The 14,070-nt window shown below is 31.7% G+C and overlaps 1 protein-coding gene across 1 annotated transcript in view; it reads left to right on the top strand.

The window, feature by feature from the left end:
- The first annotated feature begins 4,590 nt into the window (after positions 1-4,590).
- The window catches only part of LOC134844122 (uncharacterized), a 74,881-nt gene continuing 65,401 nt past the window's right edge, over positions 4,591-14,070 (top strand). The window contains exon 1 of the mRNA XM_063860628.1: positions 4,591-4,657. The gene's annotated coding sequence lies outside the window, so the exon portion shown is untranslated. The remainder of the gene's footprint in view (positions 4,658-14,070) is intronic.

Here is a 14,070-nt window from a genome sequence, read left to right as displayed (position 1 = left end):
CGACCGGCGGAAATTGACTGAATCAAAAAACCACGCCGAGCACGAATAATCCGTTTTTTTTTTGAAAGTCGGAACAATAAAATTGGTTCAAAGTTTAATTTAGTTTTTATTTTCCCCTTTACCTGATTTCAGCTTTTCGTGTCAGACAAATTAATTATGAAAAACTCAACAAGACTGCTTGTATCAGGGCGAAGCCCTGATTGTTTCGACTGCATTTGAAGGTCTATGGAGCAGTAAGAACCTGAAAAATTGAATGTAAGGAAATGAAATTTAAAAAAAATTTAAAAAGTTTGAGACGTTTTGTGAAAACATCCCCCCACACGTCATATTAAGTACAAAGTGATAGATTTCGCGCCTATTAACAAATCAATTATAGCATATAAGCTTCTTTGAACCAATTTGGAACGATTTCTAAGACGGTTTAAATCTCGCTTACGCGTTAATTGCGCGAAATATATCGCGCGTTAATTCTCCCAAGTTGGCCAAAATGGCAATCTTTAAACCCCCGATAACTTAACGAAAAATGATAATAGGTAAAATATCTTTTCAAGTTTAAGTTTAGGACATTAATAGCTTTCGAATGATAAAAAAATTCCGTTAAAAATGGCTAGTTAAAAAGTCGAAATTTGTCTGAAGAAAAAAAACCCACCACGAGCACAAATATTCCGTTACTTTCCTTACAAAATTCGAAAAATAAAAAATTTCTAGCTATGTTAGATGGCCTTCAATTTATTTATGCATCTATTTTTTCTCTGAGATTGAGAGACTAAATTGGCGTCATCCTCTGTGTCTAAGTCTACAGACTTGACTGTGTCGTGTTAAAATTTAAAAAGTAGATGTTTTGATGTCTCCAGCAATCAGCTGATTTGGTCTCAATACATCAAATAAAAGAAGATGTCCTGTCCCTAATCATATATTCACAATTGCCATTAAACGCTTTCAATTCTCTACGGCGTGATTAAACTAACGTTGAGAAATTTTAATGGATCTGGATGTCGCTTTTCATCAATCAAGTTTCATTCTTTCAATTCCCTCTGAAATATTTCCTTATCCTTCACCGTTTTCTCGCTATCTAGCAATATAGCTTTCAAAATCTTATCCACAGATATGTGGTCTCAAATGTTTAAAAATCAATTGTTTAAAATCAATGTTTAAAAATCAATCTATTGTTTTTCATTCATAAAACAACCAGAATTTGTAATCAAAATAACATAATTTTCCCTAAATACACCATTAACTCCCTTGCCACTCAAAGGGTTTTGCCTTTGCTACCATTTTGCGTCATCCAGTTTTGGCCGAACGACCCCTTAATTTTTCTGAATAATTCTTAAACCCAAACATGGTTATGTCGAGAGTGGCAAAAAAACATATTTTTATAGTCAAAGCCTTCCAAAAACGCGCAAAAAGCCAAAAATGGTATTATTTACTTTTTTCCACAAATTTTCCTGTAAAATAGTATGCATGAATGGTAAAATTTGTTCAATATGACAATTATTAGTGTATGGTTACTATGATTAATTTCAGGTTGTTTTTGGCTTTTTTTGAGAAATTAGTTTACGAAAAATTAAAAATGGTTGAAAAAATTTTGTCCAATTCATCGTTTAAGCGTTCAACAAAATGCGGAAAATGGAAATAAAACGCGTTTGATTCGTTACAGAGCCAAACTTGCTTATTGGTTCATATTCTGAAAATAAATCAATTGTTTTCTTTTATCACAGTGTTTTTTTTATAGTTCAGAATGGCTTTTGAACATTTTCTTGAAGAATTTTACGTATAATCAACTCAAATGACTTTTGTAGAAATGTTTTACAGTTTCCAAGCGTGTTAATTGAACTAAGTAAGCACAAGATCTATTTCTTTTCGGAATTAAAAGTTGATAAAAAATATTTAACCTAGACCTTTTTCTACAGTTGTCCTAAAACTCCCTCCAAAACTCAACTCAATATAAAAGGTAATTTTTTCTTTGAATATAACGCAAAGAATATAAATTTTAAAAGAATTCAAATTTTTTTTTGGTTTTTATCCAACTGATTGACTTTTTTTCCAACATTCTGTTGACCATTTTCACAGTTTTTCAGTCACTAAATCATTTCAACTTTGTGAATACTGTCGCACATGATATCATAAAAAGTATTGATTTCATAGATCTCTATTAAAATTTCAACTACAAAAGTTTTACCTGCAACAAGCGCTTGTCAAAATTTGATCAAATATCCCCAAAAAACTATCAACAAGCGTAATGTGACTACAACCAGAATTAATCTACATGATCAAATCGAAGAAAAACTTAAAAAAGTTAAATCTTTTTTCCATGTCAGTACAAATTTTTTGGCTGATTTCTAACATTCAAAACTTTTTTGTGAGGCAGATGCGATATTATTTTATTTTTATGGTATATAAAAGGAATACAACTGACTTTTCTAAATAAATTTGAAATTTTTGTGGTACCAATTTAAGATTTTTGGTTAGTGTATTTTTTCAGTCAGTTTTAGGTCTTAAATTTTATCGAAATTTTTCATCACGCATACTGATTTCGAAGCAGTACGAACAAAATTTTAAAAATCTACTCTGTAATATCTGCAAGAAAATTTCACAAAAGAAAGTTTTTTCTCCGAATTTCAATTTCATTAAAATCATAGATAGTTTTAAAAACTTATGCGTTTAAATTGATCGTTTTGGTGTTTTTAAATGTTGGAATTTTTATTGCTCCAATTTTCAAAGAAGGAGGCCAAAAAATTGTGCTCACTGTGGTTTTTTATCCCATCAAAATTTGGATTTTTCTGCGCTCTTAAAGATTAAAAAAAGCATTTGGAATGGCAATTTTTTTTGTAAAATTTTAGGGGCTAGCCAATTTGTGCGTTTTAAGATAATTAGCGCACAAAATTTTGTTGCTATCAAGCTTTAAGCGACGCTTTTATTCGGTTGAAAATGGAACAGAGACCAGCTATTTGATGCTAAGTTTTTTTTGAGATTTTTATCCAGTTTTTGAAAGCAAAACTCAATTCATGAGCAAAAGGGATGGTTTAAAAACTTAAAAAGATTTTCTGATTTGAACAGCAGCCTCTAATTAAAAAACATGTTAAAAAAATTCCTAAAACCCTGTGTCAGACAGATTAATAATAGTGGGAGGATTTGGCGAGCAAATTAGTGGCAAATTAGTGGAAAATTACTAACAACCAATTACTAGACTGTTGTCAGACTGTTTTATAGTTTCATTTTTGTTTGATGTTTTTGTCTCTAAAAAAGTATTTTGTTTGACTCAAGTAAGGATTTAACTAGATAGATTTTTTGGCCAAATTGTTTCTCATTTCTATAAAGACTCGCAGACTAATTTAGAGAATTTATTTTGCTTTTGGTGCCTTAATTCTTTCTTTATTCATCGTTATGAAGAGTGAAATCACCCTGGTGATTAATGAATGCAGAACAACATTCAAACATGATGACAAACGAGTATTCTGCGAAACTAGTTTCAGTTTTTTTGTGGAGAAAATTATGGTCATTCAGTTACATAGTGTCGAGAAATTGCTGTTCAGACAACTTCATAGTACTGAGAACACGTCTCATTTAATGAATGAAAAAAAAATGTAGCATATAGAATTTTTCTGAAATTGAAAGAACATAATGTGTTAATATTTTCAATGAAAATTCTAAGTTTTGGAAAAAAAATTGGCTAAAATCAAAGTTCTTGTTCATTTGATAGACCCTTTTCCAAATTGGTTGACTCATTTAAAAATTTTCAGCCACTAAACTATGTCAATTTTGTGAATACTGTCGCTCATGATATCATGAAAAGTCATGATTTCATTGATCTCAAACAAGGGCGGATCTAGGATTTTCTCGAGGGGGGGGGCGGATTTTAAAAACTTTCGAAAATTTTATCGACTTTTTTTAGGTCGATCAAATTGATTTTTCAAGCTCTCCCAAAACAGTAAAAAGGCCCTGTTTCGGCCATTTATCTGCACCGCAAGCAAAACTTTGAAAAAACAGGCCAAAAAGTGTGTTTTTAGTCCCGTATTGGAAATTTTTGACCAAAAAATCGCGTTTTTTGGCGCCTTTAGAAATTTTTTAGGGTCTGTTACCAAAAATGGATATCTCAAAATAGTGCAAAGGCGGGACCCTTTGAGTCAGCAGGGCGTCCGCTGTGAATTTATGTCGTGAAGTTATGTTGGTTTGTCGTGAAGTTATGTTGGTTTAAAAAATGCTAACACACAAAAATGCTAATGCTTTTGTGTTATCAATGCGTATGTGGTGAGATAATCCGTCGTAGATATCATTTCAAAATGAAATGAGGCATGCTATTTGGTCGATTAGATATTTTTCTAGATGCGAACTATATCACTTTTTATTTTACATAGTGTGTGGGGATGACTTCCAAAAACAACCAAAAAATTTTTTCAATTGGGTCTTTGAACACAAATAAATGATTGTTTTAAAAAGCTTGAATGAAGTCATCTTTCTACATTTGAAATTAATTTTTTTAAGTAATCAAATTTTCATATTTGTACATCAATTTTTGTCCATTTAACTACTCTATCAAAGGAATGAAATAGACCAAATTGCGATGTGTGTGTGTTTGGGGGGCGCGGGAAGGATAAGGAAAAAAGCCGAAAAATTATTTGATTGAATAAAGCAGTAACGATACAGATCAGCAGAGGCAGTAAGTAACGGTTAACATGATTCATTCCAATTGTTCATTAAATTAAACTCTACCAGCGAGATCAGCACGTGTGATGCTTCGTTTTTTAAGAAGGGTAAAACCTAAATTTTGCGAAAAAGCCATTTTTTTCGCCATTTGATAGCAAAAAATGAAGCTTTATATAAAAAAAGCAATTTTTTCTTATTTCGCGCAAACTGTAGAAATAATAAGCTTCATAAAATATCTGAGCTATAAAAAAGATTTAGTTCAATATCAATTAATCTAATGCGCTTTATTTCCAAATTTCTACAGTGCTGATTTGAACTAACTGGACGAAACGAACATAACGAAATCTAACACGAAAATAATAGATAGAAAGGACCGGAACTTATGGCACTTTTCAGATCAGATTTACTATGGAACAGCTTTGGCAAAGTGTTTGTTATTTTTGAAAATAGCAAACTAACAGTTAACGATTGAAATAAAAACATATTATAGTCAATTTTTTTAAATATTTCAAATAATCAAAAAGCATTGAATTTTTTGAAGAGAAATGCCAGTTTTTGAGCTTTTTCGACTCCAAGTTGGGCTTTGAACTTCCCATACATAAAAACATCACGCGAAAGAGTTCTGAAATAAAACCGAAAATGGCGAGATGAAAAAACTCAGCACTCAAAAGAGTTCAGATCATCCCTTCCATTCTGAAAAACAATTATATGCGGAGTGTTTTTCCGAAAAAGACCCAAATTTCTAAAAATTAGCTAGCATCGTTGTTAGAAAATAAAAATAACATTGTTTGTTGAATAACTTCCCAACCCTGCTATGAAAAGCCAAAAAAGATCCGTTATCCGGGTTGAAATTTAGGTCCGGCAAAATAAATTGCACCATGATAATTCTGCGAGATTTCTAAGCAAAATTTTATAAATAAACTTTTTTTGTCTAAAAAGTACCCAGTTTGAGAAAAAGGCGTTTAGATTTCGTTATATTCGTTTCGTCCAGTTATTTCAAATCAGCACAGTAGAAATTTGGAAATAAAGCGCATTAGATTAATTGTTACACTTAATGGAAGGTTCAGTTGATTGTGAAATCAGGCAAGTGTCCGCGTTTGATTCGACGGACTTGATCTACAATCCGAAAATGTTCGAAAATTTTAGCGATCAAAGTGTGATCTTGGTGATTAATTTTTTAAACCATTTTAAAGTGTACCAAAGAAACATGTTCCACGCCCTGAGTTTAAATATAAAATTATAATATGCATAAAATTTTTTGGAAGCGCAAAGGGCTCGAATATTGTCAACTGAACTAAATTGCAAGGCTATTTTTTTGTTTGTCTTATATCAATATCTACAATTAGCAACGCAAAAACGCCCACTATTTATGCGCCTAATTAAATCCGCCTATAAATAACAATTCCAACTGAAATTGATGCGAGCTTTTTGAGCCCAATACTTTCCCTTTGACTCGATGTTTTTTGTCCCTAGGTGCAAATTATAGTTAGATGAAATATCAGATTACCCTGCTCGGTGTAGCCAATTCCCACTTTTAACGGGATTTTTTTCACCATTTGAAAAAATTAAACACGAAAATAATAGATAGAAAGTTACGCGGTTGGTTTAAGAAACATCATTTCATTAATTAAATACACTGTTTGTTCAATTTTTCTATCAACTTGTAGGTGGTGAAATATTACGGATCTCAAGTTAATTCAGGTGAAATGAGCCAATTTGATTCTTCAAATTATAGAATTAATTAGCGCATGCAAATTATATCACTTTATTCTTCAAGCGACGAGCGGAAGAAATATGTTTGAAGAATTTTTCAATTCAATCAAAAATTTGCACTAAATTATCTGGAAGCTAATTCAGAAAATTCAAAATAGTGGGATATCTATAAACATATTGAGAGCAAATGGATGTCGAGCGCCAAAACTTATTAAAAATACAGCCGATAAATAATTGAAGCAAATCGCAAAAGCTCGGCTCTTAAAAAATTTTTAGGGAAATTAGGCCAAAAATTGTATGAATATTATCAAAGCGCTCGTTCAATACTATCAAAGCGTGCGTGCAAATCCTGTCCAGAAAGACCAAGGTAATGCTAAGAGATGTCGGGACAGGTTTTTTCTTTCTCTGGAGATCTGTAGTTATATCTCGTGAGAAGAAAAAACATCAGTAGCTCAATTGTTGCAGTTGATTACGGAAATATTAATAAACAAAGGAAAGCCACTTCATAATCATAGATTCTAATTTGTTTCTTTTGTTAATTAGTCTGCCTGCGTTGAGTTTTTTGAAGATCTGCAAAAAAAAAAATTTTCATCAAAATCATTGCATGTTGGCTTTCTGTTTTTTCTTATGATACTGACAAGATTTTGGAACATCAAACTTGCAATCAAACAGAAAAAGTCACGTACAGTTGAAATTAAGGCCAATTACAGTCAAAACACGAGACAAGCAGCAGAAGGGAGACAAAGGTCAAGCACAGTAGAAGCGCAGGTGGAGATTACTCGTAACACAGATCGGGCGCACACAAACATAACTCATTTCAGCCAAAAATACATCCTTTCAGCCAAAAATACATCTTTTCAACCAAAAATACATCCTTTCAGCCAAAAAATCAATTTCAGTCAAAATTACATCTTATGAATTAGTATGCAACCAAACTTTTGAAATGCCTCCAAAAAAGTTTTCAGCAATAATTTATATGAATTTTACCAGTATTAATTTTTTAGCTTTAAAAAAAACATTAAATTGTTGGATGCAGTCAGTAGTATCTATCTATGCAATAACGATTGACCATCCAAAATTTGTTGCAGAAGACTTTTAAGAAAATCGAGCCGCTCAAAACGAAAGGGTTTGAGTTTGAAGACTCATTTTACTTTTTCCCAAAATCACCAACTTTTCCGCCAAATTGAACTTATTTATAAAACAAAACTCGGTTTCTTTTAGAATAAAAGCAATAAGGACCACTTTAGGAAGCAAACATTTTTTTCTCACTTTGTTTAAACAGTAATCATACAATGATGTTTTATTATTGAAAACGGCTACTCTGGAACCTGATCTAAACTACATTTTATGATTGGATAAATTAGATATTTTACCAATGTAAAGTATTTAATATTAACCAATCATGATCCATCTAACTAACAATCCACTTATTTGTAAGTGCTGAAATTACTTGTAATTTCAGCACCAGAGAGATTTGAATTTAACTTAGAAATTAGTTGAACTCTCCCGAGTACTTCAGCAACCGCAATAAACCAGTATACCCTAGATCTATTGAGCCTAGCAGAGACTAGTTAAACAACCTGAGACTAGATAGTATAAGAGTAAGATTAGGATCGGTATTAGACTAAGAAGTTGCACGAATCTATCCGGCCGAAAATAAGATAGCGTGACGAGCAGACGGTGTACCCTATCCGAAATTACTCTATGAGTTATACCCATCGATCATAACTCATCTGGTGCGACCATAAGTCTCGAACAAGACCTTAATAGCTTAGCATTAACCAATAATAGATTAGAATTTAGACAAAACATTTACAAAATGTTATACGACAATAATTTAATCGAAATGTCTCTACGACTCAATAGATCAGAGCCAATATTCCGAACGATAACAGAACTACCCGGAATTGGAAGAAGACCTCGAACCAGAGACGACATACGACAAAGCAGAAACTTATCATATAGTTATATGATAGTTCGGCAAAAGCCAGAACAAACTTTTGTATTTAGAATACTACTAGCAATGAATTTAGATTTTCATTTGCAAACATAAAATTTTGAAGTCAATCTTCAAAATCATTTCAGGCGCTAAACAAAATTATTAATATACAATAACGATTGATAAAAAGATCTCAGATCGTTTTCAAAAATTCTGCAGTAATATACAAAACATGTTTGAAAAATATTTATTGAAAAATCAAAATAAAAATTAGTAGCATGACAATAAATGATTAGTAATTATAAATCATCCTGTTGTTCCAGCTTCATCGCCTAAACATAACAGCAATCATAAGCTCACTAATATCATAAAAATACTAAATCTATTCTTTACACAAATTTAAAACATTTTAAACTTAAATTCACTTAATTTTAAAATCAGATCATCAAGGCTTATCCTTGGATCTTAAATCATTTTCTATTTAATTAAATTTAAAACTTGATCATCAAGGCCTATCCTTGGATCAAAAAGAACAACTTTGTTCTCCCCCACCCACTAAACGAGTGTCTAACGACCTCAAACGTCGATTCACTATCCAACCCTTTCTAAAAACCCAGGACTAATAGAAATTTTTGAACAAAACTAATCATTCAAATTAGGATAAACAGTGAAGAACTTCGGTTATTCATCCTTCACTTGATCCCCCCTCTTACCAGACCCAGGATAAATCTTAGACTTAGTAAGTTTAAAATAGTATCTAACGAACTACTCGCGTTCTAATTATACCTGAACCCTGTGGATCGATTTACTATTCTCCAACCCTGAACACAATCACTACCCTTAAGTAAGATTAAGTAAGTTAACATCTTAGCTTATACTAGCCACGAGAAAGTATAAAATCATTCTTCGGAATCGATATACTTTTCTCCCCAACCCTGAACAAATAGACCCAGGTTAGGCTAACAAAAAAAAATCGTAAGGACTAACAGTTTAAGCAAATAGAAATCATTTAACAACCTTTTGCATCCGTCATCCTAAACCTTATGTCATTTAAAAACCTAGGAAATAAACAAACAATCGTTTTACACAATTGTGAAATAAATAACAAAAAATACGACCTTGTAATCACACCTCATACACAAACAGTTGGATACATTAGAACAAAACGACAAACATTAAAGAGAAAAATAATAACTAAACAAAGACAAATAACACGAAAAAGATTTTCAAAAAATCGAAACGCATTTTCAGAATCAGAAACCAACAGTTTAGACGAACTTTATAAACTAAAAGAATCAATAGATAAAAATTGCCCAATTCACGATCAATTATATTTCTCTGACTCAGAAACAACTTCAAATTCATCAAAAAGAGGAAAAAGAAGAATAAAAAAGCAGTATAAACACAAACCAGTACATTTATACAATTGGAATCAACCAATTAGACACATTGATAATTACATATTAACAGTCATCGAACGAAAAAATGAGCTCAACGCACACCCCAGGTGAAGAAAGTACAGATGATGATGATATTTTCCCCTTTATCGTAGATGCAACCACTGATAGAGGACAGCATATATTCTGCAAAAATTTACTCTTAAATTTGTTTGAACCCGGAATCAGTCCATCTAAAACAGAGTTCCCAGATGTAAAAATCAAAAGACAAATTATCGATCACTATCTAAAAGATATATGTAACCTAACACAACAATACGGAATCTACTCCATAGAATTCAGCTCACCAAACCAGAATCACAGTAAATATATAATTCAAACAGACGACCCTGATTTAGAATTCTCAAAAGTATTCTCAGAATATATAAAACGCATCCAATATCATAACTCACAAAGAGCAAACTCCATATTCACCAATGAAGTTTTTGCGATAATATATAGTTATATCTCGATATTAGAAAACGAAATCCAGATACCAAATGTCTCACCGACAGAAACATCTAAACATATAAGAGTACGACATGAAATCACACTACTCTCTAGTTTTCTAAATATAATTAAAGAAAATTTCACGAAAGATGAAGTTTCACAACATACAAAACACGACTTACAAAAAATCTTGGCATGGTTCATAATAGATTATTTCACACATAATATTGATTTAATTTCACAAGCAAGAAAAAATTTTAGACCCCAAAACTCAAACGATGATACTGCCATCACAGAACAATCAGACTATGTTTGGGACCCCGAATGGTCTCATCCCGCATTCATAAACTTCCCACAATCAATCTCAAGTCAAGCAATAAGTACGATATCTTATGTAAGAGATTATGTACGAGTAATACCATTAACCATTGATGCAACACCATTAAACTATAATACATTTTTACCCGATATGCAAAATAATAGTTTAAACTCTACAGTCATACACAATGAAAACCTCAATGGAACTAGGAATCTTACTCAACAAGATATCCAGACACCATCACACTTCATAAATGAAGAAATCGTACACACAACAACTGCACAACAAAGTATTTCACCAATACGTCCAAACTTAACAACACCAAGAAATACAAATTCTTCACAAACACAGGTAACATTACAATCAACCGTTAAACCTTCGGTTGCTCCAAAATATTCACACATGGATTACCAAACATACAGACCCATGACAATACCGCCAAAAACACGCAAAACGTTCACTAGAAACAACTTTGCAGACCATAATTATAATTACACACATCCATCAAAAACAAATTATCAACCACAAAAAAACTTTAGTAATTATACAAGATCTCGAAACTGGGATAACCCAATGGCACCACCTAATTCAGTAAATTTCCAAACAAATTTACATCCTCCACAGGATCGTAGTGAAAACTATCCATTTTTTCAACAAAATAAAAATAAAAAACAAACATCTTATCAAATGGATTACTTATCCTCAGATGATGATTTCTTACAACCAGAGATATTTACACCCTATAATCAAGAATATCGTGGACAAGGAATACAGAAACGACATACATATCATAGAATTTTTTCTCCACAACCAATAGATACACAAATTCAACAACCAATTCAACAACAAAACCCAATTAATAAATCTTTTCAACCAATTCAGCAACAAAACCCAATGATTGCAAACTCGTACCAACCAGCACAAATGCAAAATGAAATACCACTCCCATATTATCTTCAACAACACGAAATAACAAGAAATCAACTTTCAAATTTTTCTCAAATGCCAAATGCAGCAGAATCATTACAAATGACGATGAATCCATACCTTATGGGTGGATCATCAATAACATCAAATAAACCTTTAATGGTATTCACAGGAACAGACCCTGAATATTCTGTAGAAGACTATTTAAATGCAGTCACAGCAAATTTGATTTTAAATATAGGACCTGAACCAATTAATACGCCACTACATCAAAACTGGATACATCGACGCACAGCGTTAATACAAACAACTCTAGATGGCGCAGCCCAAAAATGGTTTTCAGTATTGCCTATAGAAATAAAATCAAATTGGAAAAGATTTACACAAGAATTTTCAAAAATGTTTGACTCCGAAAGAAACAAACAACAACAAAGAGTTTTATGTAATGAAATTCGCAGATTACCAAACGAAACCATCAAGCAATTAGCAGTACGAATCGAAACACTAGTTCGAAAAGCATATTCATTAAATACACATGACTATAAAAACACAAAGATGACAGAAATCTTAATGATGACCTTAACACCACAATTAAGGAAAATAGCAATAAAAAAGAGAGCATCCCATCCTTCGTCAATTCGAGAACCCGATTTAGATTTTCGAAAACTAGTAGACAAACTAGAACAAGCAGAAATCACAATGAAACTCGAAGAAACGGAAAATCTGAAATTACAATATGTTAACAGAATTGAAACAGCTTCCACAAATATAAACAATATACAGGAATCAGATACAGATCTCGTTGAAAAAATCACTGAAATACTCAATATTTACGAAAAACACCCAAAATTTAAAGGCAAACCATCTTTCAAAAAATGGTGTAATTATTGCCGACGATACGGACATAGTATTTCTGAATGTAGACAAAAAAAAAGACAATCAAAATAAACCTCAAAAATATAAAGAACCAAATAAATCATTCTATCAATACATGAAAAAAGATCAAAATATACCGAACAAAACAGTCTACAGCAACAACAGTTCAGGAAAACCACTCCCGAACAATACAAATTATACAAGAAATCAATCACCATATAACTCAAGTTATAGAGGAAGATCACCAGAACGAAGAAACACGCATAATTCATCACAAAATCACTACAATAGACCAAATAGTCGAAATAACTACTCCAGATCACATTCAAATACACAACGATTTGTTTCTAGATCTAATTCCCAATCAAGAAATAATTATTATCCAAACAATCAATCACGAAATTCATCATACAATAGGAATAGAAACTACTCAAATAATCGGAATAGAAGTTATTCAAACAACCGAAACCAGAATTACCCGAACAATCAATCAAGGAATAACTCATATAATAGATCGAACTATAACAGACCAAACAATAATTACCAAAACAGATCGCGAAATAATTCACAAAATCGACACTCAAGTTATAATAATCGTTATAGAAATTATTCCCAATCACCACACCGGAATAATAATAACTATAATAATTCTAATAATCGCCACAGAAGTAGTACACCTAAACATCAAAGACATATTAATCAAGTACAATCTAATCCAGAAACAACATCAGACCCTCCAGGTATTGATGACACAGTAACTGATACGTTACAACTCAACCAAATAAACTGTGGATCATCAGATTCAGAAAGCGATGCAGAAAACACTCTCTCCATCAACATGATAAAAGTCGAAAATGACTATGAACCTGTTATATATGAAGAACCTTTTTCATCACACATATATGAAAATCAATCAGAACTCCTTCACAATTATTATATTGAACCCGTCCATTCCACACCGACGACACAAAAAACTAATGAAATTAACACTACAAACCAACCCAATGAGAAAGAAAAAACAAAATGCTTGAATACAAATCACATCTATCAAAACATACAAAAAGAACAACCCAAAGAAAAAATTTGGACAATACCATTTCTTTTGGAAAGTCCAAAAAGCAAAGAATTTCAACCACCAGATCTTGAAATTGATTTTTTAATTGATTCAGGAGCAGAATCAAATATAATAAACATTCCCACATGGAATGAAATAAAAACCTTACACCCAAAGCTAACACCTCTTGAAACCTCCAGCAAACTAGCAACAGCACAAGGATCAACATTACTAAACTACGGAAAAATTCAATTATTTCTTCTCCCCACAAGAACAATGGAGCAAAACAAAATTTTAACCAAACCATTTAAACAAATATTCCATATCACTGATATTAAACATAATATCATTGGAATACCATTTATCTCTAAATATATACCAACAATCAACATCTTGAATAGTAAAATATTAATCAAAGATAAATATACAAAAACAACAGACACATCCCTAACATTTTTTCAAAGATTAAATAAACAACCACCATTTTTTTCAAAATTTTACCCAATATATAACCAACAAAGAAAACACTTGAAACCACTATCAGGAAACATCTATAATTTTTCAATCAAACAAGTTCACCAATATGATAAAAAACAAAACAAACAATAATTTTATATGTCAGATTTTGAATTCAAACCTATTCATAAGTTTTTCAAAATCACAATCTCATCAATAAAATATTTGAAAAACTCGAATTCAGATATTATTTCCT

Source organism: Symsagittifera roscoffensis, chromosome 4 (assembly GCF_963678635.1).
Source record: "Symsagittifera roscoffensis chromosome 4, txSymRosc1.1, whole genome shotgun sequence".
NCBI lineage: Eukaryota > Metazoa > Xenacoelomorpha > Acoela > Convolutidae > Symsagittifera > Symsagittifera roscoffensis.
This window is presented reverse-complemented; position numbering and strand designations above follow the sequence as displayed.